A 13,583-nucleotide genomic window follows, 5' to 3' on the forward strand; every position below is an offset into this window, starting at 1 on the left:
AAAAAAAAAAGTAATCATTTAGTTTGGGGTCAGGTGAGGAAGGTGGTTAACTTGGATTATTTAAGTAACCTGGTTTATATTACATCATTATGAAAAAATTTTATTGGCAAATTTGTGAGGGAAGTAAATCAGTATATGAGGATGGAAAGCTACAGTCAATGAAGGGAAATGGGGGTTTCTTAAGCTGTCTCTGCCACTAGAGAAACCACCACAAACATTTGTTGATCTGTTAAGGTAGTATTGTAACTAAAAAAACCCAAAAAACCAAACCTGTTGGACTGTTTATTTTTAAATTAGTTTTCTTAATATTTTATGATTTAAATACAGTATTTTAAAATAAAATTATGCTTTATCTCTGATATGAGTATTGTAACAAAACAAGCACAAGCACAATGTCATTTAAGGATGCCAATCTTTTGGAAAAAAGTATTAGTAATCATTACTTTTCTAGAAGGGTGGCACAAAGAAGGTAATTATTTGTTCAAAGTGATTCTGACTTTTAGTTCAGTTTCTGTTTAGTGTACCACCATGAAAGACATTTTCTTTGTCCCCCTTTGCAGCTAAACATGACATTCCACTTGTTCATTGTGGCGCTTGCTGGAGCTGGAGCAGCAGTCATTGCTATGGTAAGCTACCCAACGCTCTGTACTTCTGTTGTCATCTGAACTGCTAATACATTCTGGTTGTTAACTTAATATCAGTTATTCAATTTGCATACTATCATCAATGCTATTACTAAAATATAATTCTGTAATTCAATACTTTCTCTTGTCTTTTTTTAAAATGTATTAATGGATTCCCTTTGAAGTAGAATATAATGATTATTTTTTTGAACAAAAAACCACTTTTAATTACATGCTAAGAATTTTTAATATTCTCTTGCTGTGTTCAGACAAGTGTCTGAGCTCAGGTGTCTGTCTCATGAACAAATAAATATACTTTTATGATCTATGCCTTTCTGGGTATTCACAGGCCTACCATGCTGCTATTTTAGGAGTAGAATCTTTTCGTCTATTCTGTGCATACATGTTAATGCATCTGTTTTTCTATCAGAACTAATTTTTACTTTTTTTTTATAATCAAGATTACTTTGAATTTGATGACATTTTGCCAATGATGATGTTCCACTGAGAAAAAAGTGTATGAGCTACTGCCCTGCTCTTCTGTCTTTTGTCTACTTAAACATAGAGATATTTTTAGAATGGGGATTCTGTACCAGTGTAGGTTTGTATAATACACACTGGAATGGGAAATGAAAAATGCCTGTTACTTGGTACTGATGCATTCCATAAGAAAAGTGTTAGTGATGGTGATTATTATTACTACTGCTAGTAGTAATTTTTCATTGAATCCTAGGGCTATAAATTTTTCAATCTCCTTAGAATTACATTTATAAAAAAGGACAATCGGAAAATATTCAATGAAGCTAGTATTCCTTTTTCATTACTGATTTTTTTGTTCTTCTCTAACATTTTTTTCAGCATTACATGACCCCCTACCAACACAACAGAGATAGCTAAATGAAAAATACATATTTTCAACATAATTTTTGTTTCAAGACCATCAATAATAAGTATAATTCTATAATATAATTTGTATTAATAATTTAATTGATTTTTCCAAACTCAGACTTTTCTGCTTCCAGCTGAAAAAATGGTGACCAAATAGTTATTGTTGTAATACATATGTTAGTGGTAGGAAAGTACATTAGTTCTTAGTGGTAGGAAAGAAACCATTAATTCTCCAGTGCATTATTGTTTTGAAGTATATTCGGTAGTAATTATGAAATGCTAATTTGTTCAGATAACAATTCTGCATTTCAAAGAAGAGTTTTGAATCAGAATAGCCACCAAAAGATTTTCAGTGAAAACAACCACATCTTCAATGGAAGTAAATTAAATAGGTGTCATGAGCCAGATAGTTTAAATACATGATACTTTCAATGAAGTTTAAAAAAAACCTTCAAAGTTCACAGTAGCATATAAAAAAAATGCCATAGATGTGTTACACTAAGCACTAATCCACTAGGAATTCACTTTGATGGCTCACATTTATTCATATGTTTTTGAAGTGCTACCCATATGCAAGTACGCGTTTTATTAGATTCTGTGACTGCACAGAGCAGGCACAATAACACTGACTGTTTCAGCAGAAGTATAAATTAAGGAGCTAAGTGCTACTAAATTGTGTAGCGTCCAAATGCTGGTAAATGTATGTTTTATGAACTGTTTGCAACTGTGTGGTATATATTTCAATTTTGTAATTAAATTGTTTGTTTTTAACCTACCATTGTGATCTGTTAGGTACCTGGCGAAGACTAGCACATTCCACTCCGATGGTGATAATTTCTAAAACCAGCATAGCAGACCACATTTATAGTTTCAGCAGTGTGCTTCACACTTGACACAGTAGCCCAAAGACCACGGACAGGACATGATGGAAAGTTCAGAATTTTATGGTTGGACGCACAGATATTAACAAGTTCTCCTTCTTTAAGGGAAGTTTGCTTTCACGAGGAAGGAGTAATTTAGGGGAGGGAAAATGAATTTTGAGTCCTAAATGTCTCATATAGGAAGAGGAAAACATCTTTTTTTCCCCAGATCCTATGCTCAAATTAGTGGAAGGTGGTAAAGTGTCTGCGATGGGCTAGAGTGAGGAACAAAATGTGCAGAAGCAATTTAAGCCACTAGAGAACTAATGCCCTTCCCTATATGTGCTGTTGCAAGAATAATCACAAATATGATTTAATGAAGTTAGTCTTTGTATATATCCACAACAGTAACAGATCTCCATGTTTGTGAAATTTAACAAGATTTCTTAACAGAAAAATGAAATTAAAATACCAGTCCTTTACAAAAGAGAAAGCTTATGAATTTATTGCACTTTTAAAACATTTCTTGCAAACAGTTACTTTAACTGGAATAGTCCAACTGACTAAAGTAGTAAGTATTTTGTATTTATTGCAAGCCAGTAATAGTAGTGCATCATCAATGAGACTGTTGAATAATTGAACTGGTAAAATCTGCTCTTTAAAACGATATTTTAAGTGATGACTTTGATATACTCCACTATATCCTCAGTTCTGGATTTGTGGACATTACTGCTCTGTCTTCTTTCTGAATGGATCATAAATGGATACAGAAATGATCATCGAAGTAATACATATTAGTTTTACTGTTTTTAGTGTTGTGTCAGATAGAAACAGAAGACATGAAGTTGTTTAAATGTAGACTCTACCATCCCAAACGGTTGATCGTGAAGCTAGTAAGCATCCTGCCTCTGATGTCTTCCCAAAACCACTACAGCAAAACTGAATTATGAGATACACAGTTTCCCTTCTCAAAAATTACCATGTGAGCAGTACTCTTCTGCCTGAACTTCCACAGAGGTTTTGTCCTGTAAGATGGAGAGGCAATCAACTCTCCTGAAACAAGAACAAGGGAAATGTCGAAGTGGTCTAGTCCCTCACCCCCAGTATGATTATGTTCTTCCACAGAATATTAGAGGCATGTAAGGGGAAGAAAAAAGTTATTTAGCCTTCTGCCCCGCTGAGACCATGACATGTCCCAAAAGGAAACGAAAAACAAAACAAAACCAAAACCTTTCCTAGCCTAGATGCAATTCTACAGTTTTGAAAGGTTGAGGCATACTTTCACCTTATGAAGAAATCTAGGCAGGAATGTTTCATAGGTATGGAAAGACCCTGCATTGTCTTGAACACGTCTGTAATTGAAACATCCTGAGGCAGACTGTGGAAGCTGCCCTCCTTCAATTTGAGTAAGTCTTGACAGGGCCCCACTGGCTTCAGGCTATTCAGGTCAGAGAAGCGTGAAATGCAATTAGACAGCCACTTAGAGATGACCTCCTTAGTGTGACAATGTTATCTAGGAACTTGGTGTTAAACGAAAAAAACAAAGGTGGTGGGACTGTGAAATGTATATGTCATTATATAACATGGATATCTATTTGAGATTATGTAAGATAAAGTAGTGGGTTTTTTTCAGGAAAGTCACCCTACTTACAGTGAATGTGAACTCCAAGAGTTTCCAACAGTTATTCCAGAAGTTTGGTTCTGTAATTTTTTTAAGGACAGGATGGGCAAAGAATAGGAGTTTAATGAAGGTCAGACTGTGGCCAAGGTACATTCAGAATAGTTTGTCTGTTTTTTTTAGTAGAAGAAAAATGCCAACTGAAACTGCAAGACAGTAGGTTTAAATTTTTCTCTTACTGGGTCATTACCAAATATTTTGTGAGGATAGGAAATGTGGCTACATAGTCTGACTTTCACCATGTATTCTTCAGTTGCAAGATTTTCTGGCAGATGTGTTTTAAGAGATCAGGAAGATGTGAGTACACTGCTCAAATACCTCCCACTTCTAGGAGTCTCATGTCTACAACTGTAGGAGGTTCAGAATGTGGTTTTTAATTGAAATCTTATCCTCAAAGGACAAGCACTGGTGTTTTCATTGGATGCAAACTGCAGTTGTCTGAGATGACAGAATTATTACAATTACTAGCCTATTTCTTTTGATTTTTCTCAATAGTTTTACTGTGGATGAAATTTAAGGCATTTCATTCAGCAGAATGAGGCTTCAGCATTAGTGTGTTTACTTTGATCTAGAATGCCTGATCCAGAGACTACTCATGGTGAAAGCTTTTGGAACAGCTGAGTTAGATACAAGGCATTTCTTTTTCCTGTGTGCTAAATTGCTACTGGAAAGTGCCCCAGAGTAACACAGTACATGCTGCCATCTCCAGCACTTGCACTATCATTACAGGTTGTGCTGCTGGTATTGTGCTTTAGATATTAAGAAACTCCTAAAGATATGTAGAAATACTGCTATCTATAGTCTTTTTCCTAGAGGACAGAGTCTCTGAACACTTATTCCTATTTTATGGATCCTCAACTCAATCTGTATTCTTCAGTTAGGGGTTAACTGGGTGAAAATTTGCCATAAACCACCAGGGCAAAAAAGACACCAAAAAATTTGGTCCTTTGAAGGATTTCAGAATGCTTTCCTTGATCTTAATTATCCAGATTAAGAAATGTACGTTAGCCTGCATTAATCAGCAACAGTAGCCATCAAACATTTGTGCAAAAAGCCAACACTGGCATTTCCAAAAAAAAGAACGAACATACTAAATTGGTTCTGTTCATTCAGTATGAATTGAAGACACTCATGTATCTGCAACAGTCCATTATGAACAGGAGAATTTGCATAATCTCAAGATGTTTTTCTGATTACTCTATTCCATTTCCACTAATTGAATCCTAGTTTAATGTGACAATATCGCCAATGTCCTTTAACTAGTCTTTAATCCTCAGATGTATTAATAGACATTCTGTCCTCCTCATTTGCTAACATAAATAAACCAAGCTTTTGGGGAGTATATCATCATAGTTGATCTAGTGATTTGTTTTGTCTGCAAGTGAATCAGGTCCAATCTCCAATACTTACCAATAAGTTTTATAATAATCTCAGGCTGTGGATATTTTCTCTTCTTTTCAGATAATTTTTAATTTTGTTTTTGGATGGAACACTTGGAAAGCTCTTAATTTTGTTTCTTAAAAAAAAAATTTACCTATTCAAAAATTTACATGGAACATGAACATGGTTTCTACTCCATTCAAGATGTATACAGAAGTTGTCTTTTAAAATCATAGAAATCAGTTTTTTTGTTTTCTATGCATTATAAAGAATTACAGAAATAAATTGTGGTATAACTAATATAACAGTGAAATAAAATTACTAAATCAAATTGTGACAGGTGTGTACCCTTTTAAGACCTCAATTTTATTGCTAACTATATTTTGTTACATTTTGCCTAGCTCAACATATTTTTTGGTTTTTGACAATTTTTTTCCCAAATCAGCTGGTTTTGACAAAATAGCTTAGAGTTGTAGGTGAAAGAAAGAAGTCATGGCTAAATGGAAAACTAATGCTAAATTTATCAAGAAAGAAAAAGCAAATCTTTCTGTAATTGTATTAGATATGTATTCATAATACTGCAGATGTGTCAATGGCATATTTCTAACTTAAGCAACTACTTTAACACATAGTGATTCAATGTGGAAAATTCTGCAAGAAATAACTAGAAGGCATTTTTCCATGTAGATTTGCAGACTAGCTGACATAGTACAGCAAAAAATGATTTGCTAATTTTTCAGGTATTTTATTTTTTTTATAATCATTGCTACCAACTCCTAGTAACAGCCACAGTTAGGAGCTGAGTAATCTGAGGATTAATGAAGCTCAAGCTTGAAGGTCACATCGTGTTGCTGTACTACTTCTTGACTTAACAATGCTTAGCTCCTTCTGATGAAAACCCAAGCTTTATCCTATAGCTGTCAAGTCTGAACTTGCTGTATTCTGACTAGCTCTGTGGGTTCCTGACTCTGTGTTACCTCTCTTACAGGTCCATTATCTCATGGTCTTGTCTGCCAACTGGGCCTATGTGAAAGACGCTTGCAGAATGCAAAAATATGAGGATATTAAATCAAAGGAGGAACAAGAGCTTCATGATATTCATTCTACTCGCTCTAAAGAGCGGCTTAATGCTTACACATAAAAGAAACCTTGTCTTACTTTCTAACGTGAATGCTTTGTTGTTTAACTGAAGGCCATCCAACCATTTTAAAAACAATTGAAAGTGCTTCTCACAAAAGATAGTTTGGGTGACTTACATATCACCCACGTACAATTCTTGGTTTTCTAGCACTTGGTTTCTTAATTAGTTCTTACTTTGTGCGACCATTCTCTACCGCAAAGCTCCTAAATAGCCTTTCCTGAATCCTTTTAAGCTAATTAGTTCGGCTAGATCAAGGATACTAAACTATTGTCAAATACAAATATGTGTTTGATTTTTTTTTAATCACTTTGTATGTGTTATGCATAACACCTTTTGCATTGTTTCTTACATGTTTTTGGAAAAAAAATAGCTTTTTATACTTTTTAGTTTTAAGTTCAATAACTACTTTAACTACAGGTATACTTCAAAGGGACCATTGTACATCATGTACAATATATAAAAAAAACATTCTGATGATTTTCCTTTATATTTGGAAAACTTGCCAGATGGACCCTGATCAACTTGAATGAAGGTCCTAAGAACGTTTTAAACAATTGAAGGTGCAATTTCTAAATTTGTAATAGTGGGTAAAAAAAAAAAAAAAAAAAGGAAAAAAAGAGAAAAAAGAAAAAAAATAAAAAAGTGCTTCTTATCTTTCTTAACATTGTATTATTATTGATGTTTTTAAAGAATATTCTCTCGTTCCAAGTTCCATGAGTGATAATTCCTGTTTGTATTGTGAGCATGCAGACCGTGGTGCTAACAATGCATGGCCACTTGCCTTTTGAAGGAATTCAATACCACGGCTACCTGTTAAAGAGTTACGTTATATAGAAAATTGTTAATTCAGTGATATAGTTATCCATAGTTTTTTACGAATGATCTCTCTTTAATTGATGGTTATGCTAAATTGGAGCTGTTCATGTGATGATGTAAGAAATTACTGCGTAGCTACATTTATGAAAGTAATATATCAAAAATACAGTGACCGTAGGAGTCAGATGTCTTTTTACCTGCTTTAAAAATTTAAATGGATTGCACCTGTCTGAACTGTAAAAGATATATTAAAGGACACTTCCATAAATGTTATAGCTTGGCTTCTAGCTTTCCTACACATACTGGTTTACCTTTATTATGTTGAAGTAAGGTGAAAGACCACTACAGAGCTTATTATTTGAAAGTGTAGTAATATATTTGAACCTTTATTTTGATAGGAAAATGTTATCAGAAAGATAGGTCACCTTAACCTGAAAGAATTACCTGTATCAAAAACAAAACAAAAAACCCTATTTAAGAAAAGTCACTATTATTGGACCAAATTTGGTGGATTTTTTTTTTTTTTTGCCTATTTCTAATGCTACAAGAATGCTGTAAAGTGTCTTTTAAAGTGATGTAGCCTGACAAGACATTTTTGTCAGTGTTAAAAACCTTAGGTAGTTTTGTGCACTTATTGGACCATTGTGAATTCTCTCTCAGTGTAAGTGCATTTCTAATAAAACTTCTTGAGTAAAACTCTTCTTTGTACTATTACTAGTCATGCATCATCAGTAATTTTTAACAATTCTTGTAGTAAGTAGAGGGTAATACTATAGTTACTTGTGGCATGATAATGCATTAAGTAGTATGAGTTGATTGAATTTTTTTCTTTCCTTTTGCTTGTTTTGGGGGTTTTTTGGTTGTGTTTTTGATTTGGGGTTTTGTTTTGGTTTGTGTTTTGGTTTGGATTTTTTTTACACTTAGGCTGTCCTATGGGGTCAACACTTTTCTGATAATGTGCAGTACCAGTATTACAGTTCTGCAAAAAAGTATTAGGAACCTCTTTTTTTTTTTTTTTTTTGGATCTATATTGTAGTGTTTTAGTTTTGTGTCTTAAAACGTTTGTGCTGATTTTTTTAAAACTATGTCTTTTAAACTCATGTAATGATGTTAATGCTTTTGGCTCTTCTCTGGTATTAGAGTTTGTATTTTCACAAAGAATGCTTTGTAGCAGGCATTAAAATTAATCTGTTTTGTACATAAATGTGCCAACAGCTTCATGGTGGCGTTTTTGAAATGTAGAACAAAGTGCTTGCAAATATGTAATAAACACACTTGTGTACTTTGTGTACTTATTAATTGTTTGTGGTTTTTTTTTTTTCTTTGCCTATGCTGGACAAATCATTGTAACCAGAAATGGAAGAAGCTTGTTCTTTCTATTGTCCTTGCTATTGGAGGACCATTCTCAGCATTATGCATTTTTTTCTACAACTTACTTTTAGACGTTCAAGGAGATAGTTCCTTTAGCAGAAATCATGAGAACAAAGAGTAAAATTTTAAAAATAATAACCTGGGGATGTTACATTAATTAGAGAATATGTCTTTGCCAAATCTGTGACAAAAAAATCTTATTGCAATGAATAATTTAAAAAAAAAATAATCCAAACTCTTAAGAGTGATATTCTTGTCCCCTTTCATGACACAATTCCTTCTGGCCTGTACCTTTACAAATCACACATAGATAAAAGTACGGTATGCAGCCTTTCCATCGTTACAAATTGTGCCTCAGTTTTGGGTAATTTGTTCCATTGAATCAAAACTCCTGGTCATTGCCCACGCGCAGATTGCTTCAAATGTGTCTGTTAATCAGCATTTAGTGTCAGAAATTATATATCCTAAGAACAAGAGAGTAAAATTATTTCTAAGAGCAGAATTTCACAGTCTAGGACGAGCCAGATAGCATGAGCCATACTTGTTATATTTTTAACATCTGAGTCAAGAGAACAACTAGGCAAGATTCACATTTCTGCAGTGTCATTTGGAACAGCTCAACAGAAGGTCGTATGACATCTGTTTGAACCTGGATGTTACAGTAGCTAATACTTCAAAACTTTGATGACAATACAACATTACTTATGTGCATGTAAAGTAACTTAAAGTGGTTAAGAGAAATCTCTAGCTGTGCCAATTAATATGATATCACTAAGGAAAATTAATTAGAACCCAGTTCCACAATGTGTTTGTTTCTCAGTTAACTAGCTGTTATGTAGCTCTTTGTGAGTTCTTGATGAGAACACATGCCATAATGGTAAACAAATTTTCATCAGCGGCACAAGCCAAGGGAGTAGAGGAGCTTCCCATAACACAGCCCATCAGTCATGACTGATTCACGTCTAAGTCTGCATGTATTTGATTTATTCCAGGATCTTATCAGTTGACAGCTAAGCTGATTTTTCCTGAGGTAGGATGCATGGATCTTGATTTCTATAGACTCTTCTCTGCTTAGTCTAAACCTGTGACTGTCGTGCTTTTCAGAAACAAGAAAACCAATTGTAGATCAATCTGTTTGGTGCAGTTTTGTGTTGCACAAAAGAGTGTAGTTAAATGAAAATTGCAATTTAAGACGTTTCCAGCCCTAGATCCTCAGTTTTGCATTTTCTTCGCAGTTTACTGTTTTATTAGTTTAATAGCATGTTACAGAACAGATTCATTAGGAATCATTCCCACTCACGTGATCTTTTTCTCTTTTTTTTTGCACAAGATTATTTTATCCCTCTGCAGGATCTTAGCAGCAGTTCTGTTTTCAGCATAACCAGACCAACCATTCAATCAACATGATTTAAGCAATAGTGAAGTCCACCACAGATGTGAGGATGCGTGTCTACAGCAGGGGTGGAGAGAAACGGAATTTTCAAGCCAGCCTCATTCCTGAGGCCAATGTATCATATAGTTGAGTGGTACAGTTAAAAGCAGGAGGCACTGAAATGATTTGCTAATTTCATGTTTCTAAATAGCAGATTTTTTTTTGTCACAGGAGCTAAAAGAAGGTGAGGATTTCTACTATAACTTGAAATAGATCTATAAATTCATTATTTTTAGTAATATATACAAGTATTAATCTTCATGCAGTTATTTAAATCATAATGATCATAAGTATTTGTTGAAACATGACCACAGTTGCAATTCACCTTCAGTTGGCGTAGTAGATTTTAGGACAGAACATTTCTGTAGTTCCTATAATAATAAATTGCAAAAGTTTATAGAGTTCTTTCCATCATTATGATCCAATGCATTTTCCAATTATTCAGTTCTGGGTTACCACAAGTATTAATATAGCCAGTTTTCTGAAGAACATAGCTCGATTCAGCTAAGCTGTAAAAGAGCAGACTATAAGGCATTTTATCCCAGGACGGGAAAGGTGAAGTTTATACAAGCTCTCTTTAAAAAAGCAACATTTTATTTCCATTGGGCTGCACAGAAACCCTGCAAATAGATAGCGTTGGTCAGCAAACCAATTTATGTCTTCAGGTGATGTTTCAGCACTGCTTCCATTTTGGATAGATACCAATTGAAAAGACTAAGCTCAAAGCACTTAATATATTTAACAGCTCTTTCTATCCCATATGAAGTCTTCTGACTTGTATTTTCTTCGAGGGAGAAACACCAGCAGTTTCTGAATTTTGAGATTTTTCAACTATAGTTTCCTGTTCTTTCCGATATTTGCAGAGGATTCCAACATTTCAGAGGGTTACTTCTGTATTTAATAGTTATTGGCGATGACAGGTAACTGATTCTGCTGGTACAGTGAGAAAGCTGGTTAGTACTAGGGAACTGGATCATCGTTGGCTTACGGTGGTCTAAGCATCAGCAAGGAGACTTGCAGCTACTGTGCAGGGAGAAATCTCTCCTTAGAAAATGGTTCTACCCATGTTGTATGAGGTGCTGTGGACTCTTTCCACATGTCAAGTGAAGTCTGGCCAGCTAAATGTGAGCCCCAGGGAAGATCATTTCAGTTACTCTTTGAATTGGAATTGATGAACTTCCTGTGGCTGAAAGAGATGATTTGGGAGCAGGTATGTCTTCTCTAGATGTGCTGAGGTAATGTCAAACAGAAACTCTTTTCACAGCAACTGTCACAGCTATAACAATAATACAACAACAACTGAAATTTTGCCACTAGATCCCAATCATACTAAAAAAAAATCTGAAAAAATAAAACATGACTAGCCTACGAATAGCCACAGAATCTGTTTGGTTGAAAGAGACCTCCGGGATCTTTTCAGTTCAGCAGTGTAGAAAATCTTGTGCTTGTATCATTTGCTTAAAACCATTAGACATGTGAAGATTTTTTGCAATGTAATAGTTAAGGTTACGTGATTGCATTTTCTAAATATATTTTAAATATACGCACATACGCTATATAGTCTGATGAAACAGATTTTTTTTTAATATACAGTTAATCAGTGCTCTGTTGTCTGAAATGGTACTATTCCAGTTATAGAAGAAGAGTCAGCTGAGATTCTGCAGACTTTTATAGTATTCTGATGTCCTGTGGGCCTGTAAGCCCATTATCTTTATTCAACAGGGTTTTTTTAGAATCTACAGTAAAAAATACAGTTAATGGATAACTAGATAAATCAAATACACTTGAGAAGACATAGCATGACTTTTATAAATGAAAGTCTATTTTCAAAAATACTGGTCTTTTGAGGGTGTCAGCAATCTTTTTCATTTCCAATTTATTTAGACATCCAAAAGGCTTTGACATAGTTTCTTGTCAAAGATTTTTTTTTAAGACTGAGCAGCCATAGGGCAAGTCCTTGTATGGGTAAACAATTCGTTAAGAGATAATAAATAAGACAGTTCTTACACTGGAGGATGGTCATTTTTGGGCTCTGATTTCTAGACTAGCTCATCTTTGAGGATGGTTGGCCTTGACTCTATACGGACACCTCCATGACTCTCAGGCAGAGCATTTGGCCGTTTCTGTGTTTTTACGAGGATGGTTGTTTTGGACTTCCCTGTCTTTTGGAGCACACAACTCTCTTTTCCTCATTCTTAGTTTGACTTCATTTTATCTTAGTCATTCTTGATCCTGGGGAAAATGTTTCTGCTGTAGGTGGTGAGCAGCAACCACTGAAAAGCTGCCACTTCTGCTGCTGCAGTACTCCACTTTAGCTAGTTGGCATCCTCTCTACTGAACACAACTGTATGCCTCTCCCTCCTCCTCAGACAAGTGTAATAGCTGTACAGTCAGAGAAGAAACCTCCATGCTGTACTAATATTAATGCTATCCTTAAAGGAAAACAGGAAATTCAATGATTAGGTGAACTGTTTTCTTACAAGAAATAACATTTATTTTACTTTACCATACTCATCAGAGACTTGTGCAACTGATAAGATAATCTATGAAAATAACAGCAGCTTTGTCTCTTCTTTATGAACCTGTTCAGCTTGTTTTGATTTCTGCTAACAGCAGACCTCTGGGCCTTCATGGTGTTATTTTATTTTTCCCTTCAGATCTTCCAAATGTCCTGACAGAAATGTTATGCATAATAGTAGTTAGGATTGCGCTCAGAATTTAACGCATGCAATAATGTATGCAAAGTAGGGTTTTTTTCCCCTGTCTTTCTTTAACAAGCTAAATACTGTTCTTTCCCTCCCTTGTATAGTCTCTGGAGTGTGCCCTCAGGTGCTGTAAATTCATTCTTGCTTTTCCCTAAGTGTTTTCCTGGTACCACCTTCACCCACACCTCACTGGCCCTGGGCAAACCATTGCTGGCCCCGGCTTCCATCTTCACCTCTGCAGGTCAGGTCTGCTCCAGCTGCAAACAGCTGAGAATGGCGCTGGGATTAACCTTACCTGACTCTGAGCAAATATCAAGCTGTACCCAGTTAAGTCCCTGTCACAGTTATTCATATTCTTAGCTTGATTATCTAACTAATAATGAGGAATAAGTGATAAAGTGGGTACGCTGTGAAGACTATGAAGAAGATGTTAAGTAAGGAGAAAAAATTGAGCTCCTTAAAGAAATTTCTATCATCCTTCAATTTTCTTAGTGTGAAAATAAGGGAAAACAAGAAAGTGACAGACACTTAATACCTACAATATCATGCTACTCTAAATCCTATGCACATTTGTGCTTTGCTATACTTTTCAAGTGATATTCAAGATTTATTGTTGCTCTTTAAAATCAGAAATAATAATATTAGACAAAAGAATATTTTCCTAAGTCTGGGTAGGGGTATTCATCTGG

At 34.8% G+C, this 13,583-nt stretch overlaps 1 long non-coding RNA gene across 1 annotated transcript; it reads left to right on the forward strand.

Annotated features, from left to right (window-relative positions):
- The first annotated feature begins 519 nt into the window (after nucleotides 1-519).
- On the forward strand, nucleotides 520-8,673 carry LOC104157948. Its single transcript, XR_696417.1, has 2 exons — nucleotides 520-626; nucleotides 6,418-8,673. It is a non-coding gene; the product is annotated as an uncharacterized LOC104157948 (long non-coding RNA).
- The last annotated feature ends 4,910 nt before the right edge of the window (nucleotides 8,674-13,583 follow it).

This window comes from Cariama cristata, unplaced genomic scaffold (genome assembly GCF_000690535.1).
Source record: "Cariama cristata isolate BGI_N322 unplaced genomic scaffold, ASM69053v1 scaffold2942, whole genome shotgun sequence".
Taxonomy (NCBI): Eukaryota; Metazoa; Chordata; class Aves; order Cariamiformes; family Cariamidae; genus Cariama; species Cariama cristata.